The sequence below is a fragment of the Tamandua tetradactyla genome, chromosome 4 (genome assembly GCF_023851605.1).
Source record: "Tamandua tetradactyla isolate mTamTet1 chromosome 4, mTamTet1.pri, whole genome shotgun sequence".
In the NCBI taxonomy this organism is placed as follows: domain Eukaryota; kingdom Metazoa; phylum Chordata; class Mammalia; order Pilosa; family Myrmecophagidae; genus Tamandua; species Tamandua tetradactyla.
The window spans coordinates 93,112,601-93,127,616 of NC_135330.1; the positions used below are offsets into that span (position 1 = coordinate 93,112,601).

The window sequence follows — 15,016 nt, forward strand, 5'->3', positions numbered from 1 at the left end:
TACTCATAACAATAGGAATAGGAGGAAATTTCCTCAACATAATGAAGGACATATATGAAAGGCCCATAGGTAACATCCATCTTAAGGGTGAAAAGTTGAAACATTTCCCTCTAAGATTGGAAATAAGACAAAGATGCCCATTGTCACTACTGTTAATCAATGTTGTACTAAAAGTTCTTCCTGGAGCAATTATGGAAAGAAAGAAAGAAAGGAAGGGAGGAAGGGAGGAAGGGAGGAAGGGAGGAAGGGAGGAAGGGAGGAAGGAAGGAAGGAAGGAAGGAAGGAAGGAAGGAAGGAAGGAAGGAAGGAAGGAAGGAAGGAAGGAAGGAAGGAAAGAAAGAAAGAAAGAAAGAAAGAAAGAAAGAAAGAAAGAAAGAAAGAAAGAAAAGAAAGAAAGAGAAGAGAAGAGAAGAAAAGAAAGAAAAAGAAGAGGAAGAAAGAAAGATTGAGAAAGAAAGAAAGGAAGGAAGGAAGGAAGGAGGGAAGAAAGGAAGGAAGGAAGATCATCTATATTGGAAAGGAAGAGATGAAATTCTATTTATTTGCAAATTTGATCCTACATACAGAAAATACTGAAGAATCCACAACAAAGCTCCTAGAGCCAATAAATGAATTCTGAAGTTGCAGGGTACAAGATCAACACCCAAAAGTCAGTACAGCCTCTACATACAGGCAATGAATTGGAAGAAGAAATGAAGGGGAAAAAATCTATACTACTAAAAGAATCAAATATCTAGAAATAAATCTAACCAAGGATATAAAGGACTTCTACACAGAAAACTACAAAACACCACTAATACAGACTAAAGAAGACCTAAATAAATGGAAAGATATTCTGTGTTCAAGGATTGCAAGACTAAATAATATTAAGATGTAAATACTACCCAAAGCAATTTATAGATTCAATGTAATCCCAAATAAAATCCCAGCAATCTTCTTTGTAGAAATGGAAGTCAATTAAAAAATTATGTGGAAGGATAAGGGGCCCTGAGTAACTAAAGTCATCTTGGAAAAGGAGAATAAGTTGGAATACTCACATTTCCTGATTTTAAAGCTTATAACAAAGCCACAATAATCAAAACAACATGGCACTTACATAAGGACAGAGAACTGAGAGCTCAGAAATCAAGCCTCACATTTATGTCTAACTGATTTTTGACATGGTGGCAAAGACTACTCAATTGGGAAATGATGCTCTTCAACAAACGATGCTGGAAAAAATGGATCAAGGACCTCTATCTTGCACCACATACAAAAATCAACTCAAGCTGGAGCAAAGACTTAAATATAAGAGATAGAACTATCAAATACCTAGAAGAAAACATAGGGCAGATCATTCAGGACCTTGTGCTTAGGAAGTAGTTTCTTAGATTTTACACCCAAAGCACAAGCAACAACAACAACAAAAAGAGATAAATGAGACCTCATCAAAATAAAAAAAACTTTTGTTCCTCAAAACACATTATCATGAAAGGAATAAGACAACCTAACACAATGGGAGAAAACGTTTGGAAACTACCACAATGAGGATTTTTGTAGTGTGGGCTAGCAGTATGGTGCAGACTCTGTGGGGGGGCTACACCCAGTTCTAAGAGAGAGGCCTGCTGAAAATGACTGAATATAAACTGGTGGTAGTTGGGGCTGGTGGCATAGGCAAGAGTGCCTTGATGATACAGCTAATTCACAATCACTTTGTGGATGAATATGATTCTACAATAGAAGGAACACATAAGAAGAGTCAAAGATTCTGAAGATGGACCTACAGTCCTAGTAGGAAATAAATGTGACTTAACTTTTGGAACAGTAGACATAAAATTGGCTCAGGACTTAGCAAGAAGTTACAGAATTCCTTTTATTGAAACATCAGCAAAGACAAGACAGAGAGTGGAGGATGCTTTTCATACATTGGTGAGAGAGCTCCAACAATACAGATTGAAAAAAATCAGCAAAGAAGTAGACTCCTTTTTGCGTTAAAATTTAAAAATGCATTGTAATGTAATATGGGTGTTGATGATGCTTTCTAAACATTAGTTTGAGAAATTCAAAAACACAAAGAAAAGATGAGCGAAGTCGGTAAAAAGAAGAAAAAAGTCAGACAAAGTGTATAATTATGCAAATACAATTTATAAATTTATCTTAAGGCATTTTTTAAGTAAAGGTGGTAATTTTTGTATATTACACTAAATTATTAGAATTTGTTTAAGCATTACTTAATTTTTTCTACTCCATGCAAACTATTAGCTTTTATCTTGAATGCTTATTTTAAAATGAAAGTAGAAACTTGTTTTCCTCTAAGTGCCAATATTCCCTAAGTTTTGGCTTTTGAACTAGCAATGATGTGAAAAGAAACTAAATACCTGAGATTTCTGTCTTGGAGTTCTGGTGCATGCAGTTGACTATTTACTATTTTTCTTAACAATTGTGAACTTTGGTGTGAAACAAATTAATGAAATTTTCAGATCTTCTTTATTCTGTGTTTTATCCAGGCACATAAATGCATTAATTCCTAATTGTAACTTCAGTAGAGACTTCATGATTGTTTTCACTAGAATACCATGGGAACACAAACTTATAGACTTCTTACAGATTCATCTTCTACATATCTTGTCTTAGAGTTTCATATCAACCTTAATGAATGTAAAGTTACACTGTTCACAAAGGTCTCCTCCCCTCCATTTTCCACTGCTATTTGTCACAGTCACTTTCCCAAGAATATTATATTTTTCTATAAAAGGGTAAAAGATGGAAAAAATGCAGGGCAATGGAAATTATTAAATGATCATTTAATTTCCTTATTAGATAAATTCCTATAGTACTCCTGTCATGGTTAGGGACATGTGTCAACTTGGCCAAGTTGTGGTACCTGTTTATCTGATTGGGCAAGCACTGGCCTGTCTGTTGCAATGAGGACATTTCATAGGATTAGGTCATGATCATGTCAGCTGCATCCACAGCTGATTCCATTTGTAATAAGCCAAAGGGGAGTGTCTTCTGCAATTAGTGATGCTAAATCTAATCATGGGAAGCCTTTTAAGGAGGACTCAGAGGAGACAGGTTTCATTCCTGCTTTGGCTGGTGAGCCTGTCTTGTGGAGTTCATCCAGGCCATCCATTGGAGCCGTTGGCTTTGCAGTCTGTCCTGTGGATTTTGGAATCTGCATTCCTGCAGTCACATGAGACACTTTTATAAAGTTTATATTTGCAAGTGTTCCTTGTTGATTCTGTTTCTTTAGAGAACCCTAACTAATAATACATCTCTTAATAACTATTCTTAAGGCAGCATATCCAGTGTGCAATGGGAATTATAGCAACCACCTTGGGCCTATATTTCATGCAATTAAATTTTTTTAATAACTAAAAAAATTAATATGTACAAAAATACTCATAGGAATTAAATATAGTCTCCCCATGTCAGATTCCTCTTTCCTGGCATACCATAAATTTTTTCTTGAACTTAAGTATTTGAAAGTATTCAATTCTGTTAGTGATAGTAAAGATTATGGGACCATTTAGCTTAGTAGGTATTAAAACAGCCAAACTTGCAAGTCCAGGCCCCCGTTTGTGCCTTTGGTCTTCACTGACAGTTTCACAGCTCTAGACTGTATCTTTTTGGTCATCCGGTGTTGTCTTGCATTAGTTGGCCCAAAATGTGGACTAGGAGATAGTTGGATAACTCAGCAAGATTATTTTTACTATGTGGTGGACCTATTGGCAGATCTGAAGCATTGCTTTTGTTTATCAAAAGAACATAATTTAAAAATATATATTATTAAATGTTAACTTAAGAATTAAGTTCTGGGGAGTGGCAAGACTTTATTTTTAAACAAGAACTGAGCTTTCAAATCCCTAATTTTGCTAACAATGGTTAAAGCAACATTTCATAGACATTTTACAAGTCTGGTCCATATTTCAGAATATCTAATGGTTAGGAAATAGGTAAATTAACAAAATGATTCCCTCAATACATTTAAAAATGTTAATTAAAGATCTTTGGATGGGCCACAGTGTCCAGTGGCAGAATTCTCACCTGCCATGCTAGAAACCCAGGCTTCATTCCCAGTGCCTCCCCATGTAAAAAAATAAATAAATAAAATTTAAAAATACAAAAATACCAAAAAAAATCATTGAAGTGAGATAATGTGGTGATATCTCTGGAGTAAGAGGAATGAGACTTAGATTCTAGTTATCGTGTTTTATATCTCTAATTTCTGGCAACCACCTACTAGCCACTTCATATTGAAATACCTCATCTCAAAGGCTCTATTTAATTTTAAAACTATGTGATTTACATTTACTTTACTTAAGGATACATCTATATGTCAAGCTCAGCACAGCATGTAACTTTTTATATGTATCATCATCTTCACTACCAGTCTTGGGCAAAATTGTCAAGACATAAAGTTTTTTAAAATATTTCTTTTCTAGTTTGAGATCCTCCTTGCCATATTAGTATCATATTACTTGTCTTACATTTCTGAATGCCCCACAGCTTGATGCTTTTTCTTCTAATATTTAAAATTCCCTTACCTTTGAGATTTATTACTGCTATGTGTATCCCAGTGAAGGTTTCCCATCAAATAACATCAGACTGCCCCATGTCTTATTTGATCTGGGCTCAAGATAATCTGATAGATACCATAATGGAATTTGACCTAATAGCTAATTTCTAGGTGGTTGCTGCAGCATTTTAATCTTGATCTTTTCAACATCATCTTTTTGTTGCCTGGTCCAGTAGTGACTAAGGTAGGAATTTTCAAACCTACTAGGAGTAAAGAAAATCTTATCCAGTGGATAGAGAATTTTATAAAGGTAATTCTGTAAGAATTCCTTAAATAATCTATAACTAGGATGAGTCCTGGTAAGTAATACATCCCATTGTTTAATAATTAAATGCTTTTTACAGTGAAAGATAGTTTAAAATTTAATTTATAAAATATTTTTATCAGAATTAATTATTCAAGAAATATTTGAGTACCTACATGATGTCAGGCACTACGCAAGACAAGGGGGATATTACAGAATACCCAAACAAGGGATATGATCCCTGGTCTTAAATAGTGTTTATTTCTATAGTGGTCTATAATATCTTAGTGAGGCATTTGGCACATGTCTCAGTGATAGCACTAGTACATCTTTTACTTTTGCAAAGAAAGTATTTGGTCTGTCAGGTTTCTTCCAATTCTAAAAGAACTGTTTCAGTATAATCCAGATGCAACTGTTTAATCAAGCTACTTCATACAGATCACTTTATGTCATTATTATAAAAGAGTAAATGTGATTATATATATTTTTTAATTTGGCAAACTATGTGATTCTGTTGAGCCAGCTATAATACATATTAAATTGTATGTCAGTTAAAAATATTAAAATTCCAAAGTATATAATATTCCAGTTTGCCTCTGTTAATTAAAATAGGCTCTAAACAATTAAGTACTCAATTGTACAATAATTTTATCTGGGTACAAATAAACAGGTCCTGAACTAATTCACAGAAAAGGAAATTTCTGTGTAGCAATCAATATGATTTCTGAAATGATATGCTAAATAAACTACAGATTTATGGAACATTGTCTAGGTTGGAGATTAAGGTTTATGCAGTACTTCCTCTTTCTAGTTTCTACACAAGAGAAAGAAATCATCATAGTTCAAGTGTTGCAGTGTGTAACTGAGGGGATCTTTAGGACTCAAATTTTTTATGTGCCTGGGCAATGTTTTGTAAGGCAGTGGTTATTGTTCTTTATTATCAGAGTGTTGAAAGGTTTGACAAATTATTTTTGTAGAGATTGTAAAAAGGGAATTAAACCTAGAAATAAGATAAATATTATATAATTATTACAGACTTAAAGATTAAAATACTTACTGAGGTTTAAAAAAATAGCTAAAAAACATAGCTTTGGACATTAACATGATTGTAGAAGAATGTAATCAAAGTATATAGCATAATTTGAATGATATTCCCAATTAGGAACTCTTGGTTTTATTTTAACTGAGTCACACTGCATAAGAATTTAGAACCAAACTTTCTTTTTTATGTTATCAACACCTTTGCCACCATTGCACAACTTTGTCCTGATAGATACAGAAAGTACCTCATTTATATTCCAGTGATTTTTTTCTTCTAACCATTTTTCCATTCAATATATATACATTTAACTTTAATGTATCTGTAAAAATTATCTGGGGGAACATAGCTGAATAGAGTTATTTGAGATTAGGCCTGCTCCCCAGAAATATTAGAGAAGGGACAGGAGTGGAACTGAGGCTGTGATTCAGGAGTGTGGCTGACCTGAGAGAGCTTTCTGTACCACATGGGACAGCCCTCAATGCAGAGACAGAGGGACTCAGAGGTAGAAAGCTGGAGCTTGGCACAGAGGCATGTAGCCATGAAGCCTGTGGGAGTGCACAGACAGGAGCTGGGGACCAGGAAGAAAGCAAGGCCATATTCTTTGGGCAGGCTACCCTCACCAGTGTAGCCCCATGACTGGTAACTCACCCTACACCCCATGAACCCATACACTGTCACCCACTCCCATTCCCTGTCCTCCAGGCACCCCAACCCACCAGCTCCCAGTGCATATATTTGCCCCACATCCCCACCCCACCTGCAGCCCAACCCACCTCTTCTACTCCCTCCTGAGCACTACCTCCCACTCCCTGTTCCCTGAAGCCTGTTGCCAGTGCATAAAAGGCACTAACCTCCACACCTAGGCTACCCCTGCCCCATGCCCATAGTGTTGCACAGCCTCACTCCACACCCTGAGAGCTCTGTACATCTCTTTATGGCACTCCAGGCCCATATATATGCTCAGGTCTGCAATCACATCATTCAGCTCTGGGAACCACACTTCACAGCATTCCTAGAACTGCACATATGCACAGCCCTCAGCCACTCTTCTCAGTTCTGAAAAAGTGCTGACCTGCACAGGGAGGTCACATCTGCCTCCAATCCATGAAGGCATAATGCTGATCTGCTGCCACAGTTCTACACATGTGCATAAAGGGCCCCGTGTCTTAAACCAGCACACTCCAGGGTTAGGCCACAAGACCAGTGCCCCTGCACAGCTACATACTCCCTGGCCACTGGGCGCTCATGTTCACAAGTATCAGCGTAACATCCCTAATCTGTGCCTATACCTGTCCTGAAACAAATCAAATTGAGAACTTAACAGTGCACCTGGAGGAACTTGAGAAAAAACAGCAAACTAACCCCAAAGAAGAAGAGAAATAACAAAGGTTAAAAAACAGATAAATTAATGGGAGAACAAAACAATAGAAAGAATCAATGGAACCAAAAGTTGGTCCTTTAAGAAAAATAAATAAAATTGATGGGCCACTAGCAAGACTGACAAAGAAAAAAAGAGAGAGGATGCAACTAAACAAAATCAGAAATGAGAAGGGGTGCATTATCACAGACCCTGAAGATATAAAAGAAATCATAAGAAGTTACTATGAATAACTATATGCCAACAAATAGACAACTTAGATGAAATGGACAAATTCCTAGTGATGCACAAATAAGCTACACTGACTCAGGAAGAAATAAAAAAAATCTCAACAAACTAATCACAAGTAAAGAGATTCAAACGGTAATCAAAAATCACCCAGGGCCAGATGGCTTCACAGGGGAATTTTACAAGCATTCAATAAAGAACTAACACCAATCCTGCTCAAACTTTTCCAAAAAATTGAGGAAAAATGAACTGTATCTAAGTCATTTTATGAAGCTAATATCAATTTAATACCAAAACTGGGTAAAGATACTATAAGAAAGGAAAACTACAGGCCAATCTCACTAATGAACATAAATGCAAAAATTCCCAATAAAATATTAGCAAATTGAATCCAGCAACACATTAAAAGAACTATATAACATTACCAAGTGAGGTTTATAAAAGTAATGCAAGGATGTTTCAATATAAGAAAATCAATTAATTTAATACAGCACATTGGCAAATTAAAAGGGAAAAATCAGATGATCACCTTGATTGATGCTGAAAAAGCATTCAACAAAATTCAGAATCTTTTCTGATAAAAACACTGCAAAGGTAACTATCTCAATGTGATGAAGGGAATATATGAAAACCTGATAGCCAGCATTGTATTCAATGGAGAGAGACTGAAAACTTTCCTCATAAGATCAGGTACAAAACAAGGATGTCCACTGTCACCACCATTATTCAACATTGAGCTAGAAATTTTAGCTAGAGCAATCAGTCAGGACAAAGAAATAAAGGGATCCAAATTGGAAAGGAAGAAGTAAAACTCTCATTATTTGCAGATATGATACTATGTTTGGAAGATGCTGAGATATCTACAGCAAAGTTACCTGAGCTAGTAAATTCAGCAAAGTGGCAGTATATAAAATTAATGTGTAAAAATCAGTAACATTTCTATACACAAGCAATGACCTAGCTGAGGAGTCAGTTAAGGAAAAAAAATTAATTCAAAATGGCAACTAAAAGTATCAAGTACTTAGGAATGAGCTTAACTAGGGAAGCAAAGGACTTGTACATGGAAAACTACAAAAGATTGCTAAAAGAAATCAAAGGACATCTAAACAAGTGGAAAAACATTCCCTGCTCATGCTTAGGAAGGCACAATATAATTAAGATGTCAATTCTCCCTAATTGATCTAGACAGTCAACACAGTACCAACCAAAATTCCAACAATCTACTTTGAATATTTGGAAAACTTAACTATCAAATTCATCTGGAAGGGAAAGAGACCCAAAATAGCTAAAAGCATCCTAAAAAAGAGGAACAAAGAGTGAAGATTAATGCTCCCTGACTTTAAAACCTATTATAAAGCCATAGTGGTCAAAACAGCATGGTACTGGCACAATGACAGAAGCATTGACCAACTGAATTGAATCAAGAGTGGAGAAATAGACAACCAAGTCTATGGTCAAATGATATTTGGCAAGGTCTCCAAATCTTTCAAACTGGGACAAAATAGTCTTTTACATAATTGGGAATGGAAGAACTGGATATCAACACTCAAAAGAATGAAAGAGGACCCCTATCTTATGTCCTACCCAAAAATTAACTCAAAATGGATTAAACAGCTAAATGTAAGAACTAGCACCATAAAGCTTTTAGAAGAAAATGTAGGGAAATATTTTCAAGACCTAGTAATAGGAGGTGGCTTCCTAAACTTTATACACAAAGCACAAGCAACAAAAGAAAAAATAGATACATGGAAATTCCTCAAAATCAAAGGCTTTTGTACTTCAAAAGACTTTGTCAAAAAGGTGAAGAGGTAGCCAACTCAATGGGAGACAATATTTGGAAATTATATATCAAAGGTTTGATTGCCTGTATACACAAAGAAATCATACAACTCAACAAGAAAAGAACAAACAATCCAATTATATTATGGGCTAGAGATATGAATAGGCATTTTTCTGAAGAGCAAATGTAGATGGCTCAAAAGCACATGAAGAGATGCTCAATTTCATTGGCTAAAAGGGAAATGCAGATCAAGGCTACTATGAGATACCACCTCACACCTATAAGAATGGCTGCTATAAAACAGAAAAGGAAACTATGATGTTGGAGAGGATGTGGAGATACTGGAACACTTATGCACTGCTGGTAGAATTGTATAATGATGCAGCCACTATAGAAGACTTGTTTGGCAGTTCCTTAGGAAATGAAATATCAAGTTGCCCTGTGATCTAGCAATAGCACTACTTGGTATATACCCAGAAGAGCTGAAAGCAATGACACAAACAGACATCTGCACACCAAAGTTCACAGCAGCATTATTCACAATTGACAAAAGATGGAAAAAAACCAAGTGCCCATCAACAGATGAGTGGATCAAGAAAATGTGGTATATGCATACAATGCAATATTATGCAGCAGTAAGACAAAATGATGTCATGAAGCCCATGACAAGATGGATGAGCCTTGAGGATATAAGGCTGAGTGAAGTTAGCCAGACACAAAAGGATAAATATTGTATGATTCCACTTTTATGACCAGCATAAATGTAAATCACAGGCTTATAATAAAGAATATAGGGAATTTAGAGAACATAGAAGCTAGAGATGGGTGAACCATTAGCTAATGAGGTTGAACTCCAATGTAAGGGAATACACAGTAGTGAAGGTGGTTCTCTAGTGGGTCTGTAAGTAGTATTACCATCTTGAAGATAAACAAGATTGAAAGGGGTTGTACAGACCTATGTGTCCCACTGATTAACACTAGAAATGTGAATTAGTTCTCACAAGAATTACTTCAAAAATATGACTCTTGTGTAAAGAGTGTTTAAGTCCAGGGTACAGGGAGAAAACTGTGATTGCATGCTGTGAACTATGTTCAAAAGGAAACCATCAACACTATGACAGCAACAGCAGAGGTAAATAATGGGGGGAGGGAGAAGTGTTAAGAGGAGGTTTAGATCTCCTATTTGGCGAGAGTATACTTACTGATTTTCTTTCTCTTGGGAACAATGCAATTATCTAAAGTTGAGAATGGTGATGTATTGTGGACTTTGGGCCCTCTACATGATGTCTGATGAATGCAGGTGGTTGAAGGATACACTAATTCAGAAGTATATTGGTGAACAATGTTGTTGAACTCTCTCTGCCACTGATACCTTATTAATTATACTTCTTTTCCCCCTTATTGTCAGGATGGAATTTTTGATCCCACGGTGCCAGGTCTGGATTCATCCCTGATGAATTCACATTGAATGATGTGAATGAGCATGTGGGACATTTGGTGAGACAAAATAAGCCAAAAACAAAAGAAAAAGAATGGTATGGCTATCTTTAGAAAATGCTTATAAGAAAACAGGGGCCTAGATTGTAAGCTTTTAGAGTAGACACATTAAGTCTGGAGTGCTGAGTGTTATTTCTGGATTTTGAGAGGTAATTTTATATACATATAACCTGATATTTAGAGATAAGAACAAAGCCAAATAGGTGGCAGTTAAAGTAATTCAGAACATAATGGTAAGGAAGACAGTGTCTATATTGTAGAACCACACATCCTCTTTGAGACCAATGGAAGAAAGGTTTATTTGGTCTGGAACCTAAATTTTCTGTAGTGCATAATCTAATTCAACTTATCTGTATAGCTCATTTGAACAATTGAAACTCAGGGAACACAGAATAAGAAAGAGGTCCTTTAATCCTGTACAGATTCTTGTAATGCCTGGATACATCCTTGATTATATTAAGCAGATAATCAAAAAGTATTGGCAAAGTCCCTTGAGGGATAGGATAAAAATAAAAACTATTAAACCTTCCCATTAGGGAATCCCCTGAAACTGTGTCAAACTTTAAGGATACCCAAATCAATAGGCCATGCCCTCAATCATGAGACTTACTCTTCTGAAACTTATGTAGGTAGCAGAGAAGCTTAGACTACCTATAGACATGCCTAAGAGTTACTTCTGTAGGACATCTTTTGTTGCTGAGATGTAGCCTCACTTTCTCTAAGCCCAACTCTGCAAGTGAAATCATTGTCCTCCCCCCTCCCACATGGGACACAACATCCAGGGGTGAAAGTCTCCTTGGTAACATGGGAGATGACTCCCAGGTATGAATGCAGACCTGGCACCATGGAATCAACAATTCCAACCTGACCACAAGGGGGAAAAAGTGTAATTAATAAAGTATCAGTGGCAGACAGAGTTCAATAGGGTTGAGAGGTTACTTTGGAGGTTGCTCTTATGCAAGCTTCAGTTACACTTTGCTACCAATCATAACCTGCCAATCCCCAGTGAGGACCACTCCAGCCAATCCTAAAAAACACCTAGGGCAATATATAAGATTCCACAAATGTTTCATGCACTAGAGTAACTGTCCAGAAACCTACAACATCTAGATGGGTCCCTTGTCGAGATAAGTCCTGAAACCCTGCCCTGACTCTCCAGAACATCAGATAGATCCACCTCCCTACCCCACATTATTGATAGACCCTTCCAATATGTAAAATTTAGAATTGCCATAGCCCAAACACCCCTAAAGAGTGGAATGGAAAGATCAAAGGTGATGGTGGAGTTATACAGAGAAGATAGGATTTAACAAATGAATATGAATGCTGAATCATTAAATTGATAACTCTTTCAGTCGCCACTATTTTAGAGCAGCTAGAAGTAAAAACCTAAAACTGTGAAACTGTAACCCATGTCAACCTCTGAAATGTGTTCTACAACTAACTGTCGTGCTGTGTTTTGAAATTTATAGCTTTTTTGTAATTATGCTATTTTTCTCAAAAAAAGGAGAGAAAAATGTAGATTTTGATGATAAAAAATATTCGATTCCTATAGCCTCCTACATTCTGGAGCAGCTAGAAGGAAAAGAGGATCACATGATAGCCCATGACAAACTCTGGGATCTGTCCTGTAATTGCATGTTGAAGAGTGTATTGAAATGTTTTCCTTTTTATTTCTTTGCTTTGTATATATGTTATACTATACAACAACAAAAAATAAATAAAAACTATCTGAAGTCAATTCTGTTTGTCAAAAATTTGTCTCTTGATAATTATGTAATAAAGATTTTTTAACTTCTATGTTAATATTGGGTAGCATGAATTCTGCATTGAGAAATTGAACTGCATATACGTGGTAGTTGTAAATTCGACCAGAATATGAAAATTATTTTTTAATTAGATAAATCATAGGTTTACAGAAAAATCATGCATAAAATACAGAAGTCCTATTTACCTCCCTCCTATTATTAACAGTTTGCATTAGCATCGGTGTCTTAGTTACAACTGCTGAGTGAAACTTTATGTTCTAAAGTTATGCTCACACCAGTTCTTGAAGAATAATCATAACTACATTAAGATATGTGTGTTACTTTAACAGTTTTAACTGCCTGTTTGGGATGTTGATAGGTAACTTAGATGAGTTCAGCAAAAAAAAAAATGTTATCTGAAGAAATGTTAGTTATAGAGAGTTCTTTTCACTCCCCCCAAGAACTAAATGGATCACTTTTTATCCAAACATTTCTAATTCCACTGTCTTGTGTTTCATGTTGAAAATATTTTTGCTTTTTTCCTTTGAGTGCCAATTTCTTACTAATGCCATTTCTTAATGTATCATGCTTATTTGGAATGTGTTTTAACTATTTTTGTATAGTGTAAATGGAAACATGCACATTTTGTACATTGTGTTGTTTTTGAATGTGGGACTTATGCAGTCTGATCGAGTTTTACTCATCATTTGGTTACACTAACCTAGGAATGTTGGTCATATCAGACATTAAATTTAAAATTGGCCACTATTAATTAAAATTAACTTTTAAATGTTTATAGGAGTATGTACTGTGAAGTGATCTGAAATTTGTAAGTTTTTTGTCATGAACTGTACTGTTTGTAATTACTGTAATGTAATAAAACTAGCTATGGTGACTAAAAGAAAACATGAGATAATATTTCATACCCATCAATGGAATATTATTCAGCTATAAAAAGGAATGAAGTCCTGTTAGATGTGACAACACTGATGAAACTTGAAGTCACCATATTGTGTGAAATAAGCCAGATGTAAAAGGACAAATATTACCTGAGTTCTCTGATATGAAACAATTTGAGTAAGCAAACTCACAGAGTGAGAATCTAAAATATAGTCTACTAGGGGATGGGGTGGGGAAAGGGAATGGGAAATTGAGGCTTAATAGTTGCAGGGCTCCACTTTGGAACAATGGAAATATTGTGTGATGGTAGCACAACACTGTGAATGCAATTTGCAACACTGAAATATATATCTGAAGATGATTGAAAGGGCAAATGTTAGATTGCATATGTGGCAACAGAGTAAAAATTTTATAAATATCCATCGAACTATATTATACAAATAGGACTTTAATTAATAGCACAAATATAAAGATGCATCATCAGTTGTAACAAATGTTCCACACCAATGCAAGTTGGTGGTGGGGAAGGATATAGGAATCCTGTATTTTATACATGATCGTTCTGTAGACTCCCAACTTCTCTAATAAAGCTATAAAAATCAGTAGGTATACAGAAGATTTGAACACCATGAATTGAAAATGTTAAGGAGAATAACTAGGACACAGTAACCAGTAATTCTAGCATTTACAATCCTTACATGCACCCACAAAATATTCAGTCATGCTGGGCTTTAAAGCAAGTATCAACAAAATTGAAAGAACTGAAATTATACAGAATATATTCACCTAGCATAGTAAAATTAAATTAGAAATAAAACCCAAAAAGAAACAAGATAATGCACATATGTTTGGAAATTAAGAGACAAACTCCTAAAAAATGCAGGGATCACAGAATATTCCACAACGAAAATAAGAAATATTGACAAAAAAGTGTGTATGTATATTTATAAAATCAGTAAGCTAAGTAGGCAACTAAAAGATAGAAAGGAACAGAAAGTTAGGGTTAAAGAAAACAGGAAGAAATAATGATGATGACAGGAAAACCCAATAAATTAGAAAACAAATCCATGATGGAGAGAATCAAGAAAACCAAAAGCTGGTGCTTCAAAAAGATTAATAAAACTGTTAAAGAACCTTCAGAGATTAATGAAGAACAAGGAAGAGATCAGAATAACATATAACAGTAGAAAATGGGTCATCTCAATAAGAGGGCCCTCAACCCACAGGCAAGAGGCTGCATAGAGATGCCATGGGGACGCAGAAGGAGGCCTCTCCATGGGGAGGAGCAAGAGGAGGAGGAGCAAGAGGAGGAGGAGGAGGAAGAACAGGAGTGGGAGGAGGAAGGGAGAAGGAGGAGCAGGAGGGGGCAGGAGAAGGGGAAGGAGGAGCAGGAGGAGGAAGAACGGGAGGAGACACATCCTTGGATATTCTAAGATGTCAGAAAGTATAGATGAGCAAACCAGGGGTCTAGGTGGTTTGAACTTTAGGCTTGGAAAAGGTCAGGACCGATCCTGCCATGCAGAAGTCTCATAAACACAAAGCAAGTCCAAGTAAATGGGCTCCTGCAAGGGTGGACTCACCTCTCCCACCCACCAAGAGGAGAAAATGGGCCTTTCAGAGTAAATGGGGGGATTACAGAAG

At 36.0% G+C, this 15,016-nt stretch overlaps 1 long non-coding RNA gene and 1 pseudogene across 2 annotated transcripts in view; one reads left to right on the forward strand and one right to left on the reverse strand.

Moving 5' to 3' along the window:
- The window catches only part of LOC143679181 (uncharacterized), a 191,252-nt gene that overhangs the window by 173,414 nt on the left and 2,822 nt on the right, over positions 1 to 15,016 (reverse strand). The gene's annotated exons all lie outside the window — the stretch shown is intronic.
- LOC143679180 (GTPase KRas pseudogene) lies at positions 1,611 to 1,999 on the forward strand (annotated as a pseudogene).